The sequence below is a fragment of the Solanum tuberosum genome, unplaced genomic scaffold (genome assembly GCF_000226075.1).
Source record: "Solanum tuberosum cultivar DM 1-3 516 R44 unplaced genomic scaffold, SolTub_3.0 scf00063, whole genome shotgun sequence".
Lineage (NCBI taxonomy): Eukaryota > Viridiplantae > Streptophyta > Magnoliopsida > Solanales > Solanaceae > Solanum > Solanum tuberosum.
The window spans coordinates 1570424-1575156 of NW_006238988.1; the positions used below are offsets into that span (position 1 = coordinate 1570424).

The 4733-nt window shown below is 34.0% G+C and overlaps 1 pseudogene; it reads right to left on the reverse strand.

The window, feature by feature from the left end:
• The window catches only part of LOC102593874 (O-acyltransferase WSD1-like), a 2908-nt pseudogene extending 448 nt beyond the window's left edge, over nucleotides 1-2460 (reverse strand).
• Between the last annotated feature and the right edge of the window lie 2273 nt (nucleotides 2461-4733).

The window sequence follows — 4733 nt, forward strand, 5'->3', positions numbered from 1 at the left end:
ATAATCTTATCCACCGACCCGACATTTATTAAATATCGAATCGACGGATAAGGTTGCGGCACGTGTCCTTATTTAGTCTTCCGTTAGAGTGAAGGGCATATATACTCTAATTTTTGGACGATAGGGGCACCAATGTCCCAAAAGTATGACGGAGGGTATCTGCATACCATGTACGATAGTTTGAGGGTATATTTGTCCTTTTTCCCAAACTTGAAATTAGTATGGGTAAAACACTTACATGAGGTTGTCCATAAGAACCGGGTGCAATGTAAGCCAAAGGGTGGCCGTAGAAGCAAATTTCTTCTTGAGGACCAGGCAAACAAGAAAAGCACATTGTTGTATTGGTGATAGTTCTGTGCGATATCGAACTTGATGTCTGAAAAAAGAGTCAAATGTTACAATGAAGAGATCTCATGTGTAGGATCAAGAATTGAGAATGAACATTGGTTACCTTAATCCCAAAAATCTTGAGTGCTAATTCTGAAATGGAAAATGTGTAGAAAGCTTCAAGTGAATTCTTCTTTCGGTCAATAGTTGCCTTAGCTTCTCTGATATAATCTAACGGATCATCTCGTAATGCAACTTTTAAGGGAAAAAGAACAAAACCAATCCAATTCCCCCATTTTGCCTCAGTGTCTTTCTCCATCATATCAGCTAAAGCCTATTTGTTAATTAATTAACTTTAAGTATATAATCTAAGAAAACTTAAGTGCTGATTAAAATTTGAATGGATTTCATCACCTGAATTCCTACAGCCGGTCTTAGGTTCATAAGTATAGTTGATCTAAGTCTAATGTTCTTCGGAAGATTATTGTTTTTCTCTGTTTCTCCCCCGTCTTTCTTGCCCTCCCCTGTAAAATTTCGCATTAAAGATTTCTTCTGTAAGATTTTCGATCAACTAAGCTTAGTAAGTCCAAAATACATGAGGCAGAAAACTTACCATATCTCCTATTAAGATAGATAGACAAACCAGCTTGTGTTACTCCCAAAGCGACATCCGTTACTGTCTGTTCAAGAAATGACAAAGTCCGATAACAACATCAAAAAACGCGCTAGAAACATCTACATTTCAAAATTTAAGAGAAGGGTGTTGCTACAATATAGAATTAATTTGTATGGACTTACCATATTCAATGCATTTTTCACCAATTTAATATCGTCAAGACTTACTGTCCTGTAAACAAATCGCCTAGGATTAGACTCAGAACCAGGTCTACCCTTAATTGGTGTATTTGTGTCCTTCAAGAACATAGTTGTAGACATAAACATCAATACATCCACTATTGTGTTCCAAAACAATTTCATAAAAGACCAAATTTTTGTAACATATCGCTGCAATCCCTTATTGGAATGCTCTGAAGAATCAATAAGGCTCTTTTTATTTCCATGAATAGTTGGAACTTTATTTGGATCAGCAGTTTGGCGAGTACACGCCAAGAGAAGTGAAATAAGAGAGGTGCCATCTCCAAGTGAATGGTGGATTCGGAAAATGGCAACAGCCTCAGCATCGGATGTTTTGATGTTAAGAAGATGGAGATCCCACATAGGTTTCGATTTGTCAAGAGTGGTTTTGCTTAGGTTATGAATATAGTTCTCCACAAATTTGTCTGGTGATTCTTGCAGGTTTTGTTCATCAATTTGTGGTACAATAATGTGCTGATCTAAGTCCACCTTCGTCCGCACCCATTTCATTTCTCCGCCTTTTTCCTCATCAACCACCTATGAAACACGAGGGTTAAGAAAGTAAAGATGACTTTTGAATACGAGGGTTTTGTGCTTTTAATTAGACAATTCTCCCTTTTTTGGTTAACAATATTTATGTATTGTTGAACTTACTGAAGAAAAGTATACTAGACTTGTTCCTAAGTACTTCTAATTTCATATTTATTTTTTTGGCTACCATCAAATGCAATATATGTTTTTATATGTTTATATGTTACATATTCATCATCTTGGTAATTTTAATCTGAAAATAGTAATCTCTCTGTTTAATTTTTTTTTGCCTGATTTTAACTTGGCACTGAATTCAAGAAAATAAACAAGACTTTTGAATCTTGTGATGATAAACTAAACAAACATAAAATGTACCAATATGTTCTTTAGTTTTGTCGTCTAATATCAAACTACATGTGGAAAGTTAATCAAAGAGTTGTCAAAGAAACATTCTTTTTTAAACGGACTAAAAATGATAGCAAGACAAATTAAGTGTTGTGCTGGTACCTGCAGGCTGGAGAAACGAGGATGCTTAAGCAAAGTATTAGCCAAATGCTCTCTGGGAGCTTGCTCAGTACTGATTCTTGTTTTCATGCCCAAAATAGCTAGAACGTGCACGTTGAAGTTGGGCTCGTGAAATAGCCTAGATGATGGACTCAATGGCTCTTCTTCAGATGCTTCAATGGATTTATCCTTAGTTTCAATTGGTTTCAGACTCTGTTTTCTCTGTCTAATTATGGACTTCATTGTTATAATAGTGATCTTCTGGAAAATGAGTTTTTATTTATTCGTATATATACGTAACAGAGAACCAAAGTAGTAGCTTTTAATTTTGTCTTACATACATGTTAGATGTCCAGTATTGGGATATAGTAGGTATGTAGATGAAGGTTGATGGTTGTGTAATTAATGATATTTACCCAGAAGTTTCATCATTTTGGCTTTTGTTCTGTAAACAGAGTTATTTTCGCCGATTGAAACCAGACGAATACTTGCAAAGCTTTTATACTGGAACTTCTTTTGAGCTCTAACTGCCAACTACACTCATTTCTTGTTAGGTTTACGAGTTTTTTTTTTGTTTTGTGACGAACTATGAGTCCATCTATCGCAATTTACTTGGTGCCGTTCATATTTTGAGACTCAAACGAGTTATTCTTTTATCACAATTTTTTTTCTATTAATATTACACTTTTTCAGTCTCATTTTAGTTGTCCACTTATCCCTAATCTAGAAGACAATTGAATAAAAACTAAATTGACTCAAGAGATGAAGAAAGTAAAAAAGTACCACTAGGAGGAAATCTGGACACGCTACATCAAAAATAATTTTTAGCTACAACTAATTATCGGTAATAGCTTAATTGACGCTAAATATGTTTTAGCGTTAATTAGCACTCTTTGTAAATGTCCTTAAATCCTATAGCGGCATTGAATCCCATGACAGTTAACTAATGCTGGTAAAAATTTCAGTACTCTTTGTTAATGTGTATATTTATCGCGGCTAAAATTTGTCATTGTTGCAGTGACATATGAAACATATTTTTATGAAAGCCATTAGAAGTTATGTATTGAGTTCTATCAATTATAAAAAGGAAATATAAAATAAAGTAATGGGGGATTAGACTAAAATCACTTCAAAAATTCAAGATGGAAGAGGTATACATAACATTTGTTTTCTATGTTGTGATGAAAAGATGTAAATCTATAGCCTATTTAAAGGATCAATGTTCTTGCAAACATTTTTAAACCTGAGAACTTGTTCAACATTCAAGAAGTTGAATCTTGATGGTCGTTAACCTCGCTACAACATCTTTCATGTCAATCCTTGCTTTAGGAAATTCAACACAACAATCTATTGCTACTTTCATGATGGATACCACACAATCAATTTTTTCACTGAGTGATTGTCTTGTGGGGTTATTAAGTTGGGATCAACTACTTCCATTACTGCATGTGGGAGTGAATTGCTCACCCATTGCTTTAAGCTAAGATCTCCATCAAACATCTCATTACTATGCTTTTTGTCCTTGTAAATGTTTCCATCAACATTATCCGATAACTATAAACATCGCATTTGGTTGACACCAATCCTTCCAATCCATACTTACATTCAACATTTCTTGGCAGAAAAAGGAAAAAGAAAACATTCAGAAAAAGCAATTAATTAAGATAACTTACCTAGTGCGATATAACCCAATGTTCTTCAGAAATCATTTTTGAAATGCCAAAGTCACTTAGGTGTGCAACCATGTCCTCGTCCAACAAGACGTTACTAGGCTTCAAAGCACAGTGTATCACGGGCAATGAGAAGCCATGGTGGAGATATTCTAATGCACATGCCACATCTATCATTATACTCAGCCTATGTTTGATGTCTAAGAAGTAGTTGTGTGAATACAACCACTTATCGAGGCTCCTATTGGGCATGTATTCGAGTACCAACGCCTTAAAATCAAGGTTGGAACAACTAGTGATGACTTTGATGAGATTCCTATGGCCAAGGTAGCGTAAAACTTCACATTCTGTATCGAAACTCCTAAATGCCTCTTGCAATTGTAGATTGAACACTTTAGCTGCAATGAAAGTCCCATCTCTTAGGATGCCTTTGTAAGCAGAGACGAAACTCCCAGAACCAATCAAATTGCTCTCGTTGAGTGGATCAGTTGCTTGGAGCAATTCATAGTATGAAATTATTTCTCTTGTTGAGACAAATCTTACAAAATAATCAATTATAGCTCATAAACAAGATATCAAAATATTTTGAAATGCCATATTGATGAATCACATAATTTTATGTTTCTTTTATAAATGAATATTTGTGATTACAATACTTTAATTACATATAATTTTATAAAGATATGCTAGTCAACAACAATAATAACAAGTTACTAATATTATCTTTTCACATGTTTCAAATAACCTCTTCATCCTCAACATAAGTCTTTTAAAAGAAAATAAATTAAAATGATAGTTTTTAAATTTTTTTTATATAAATAACATAAACTTATGAGTAAAATTTTA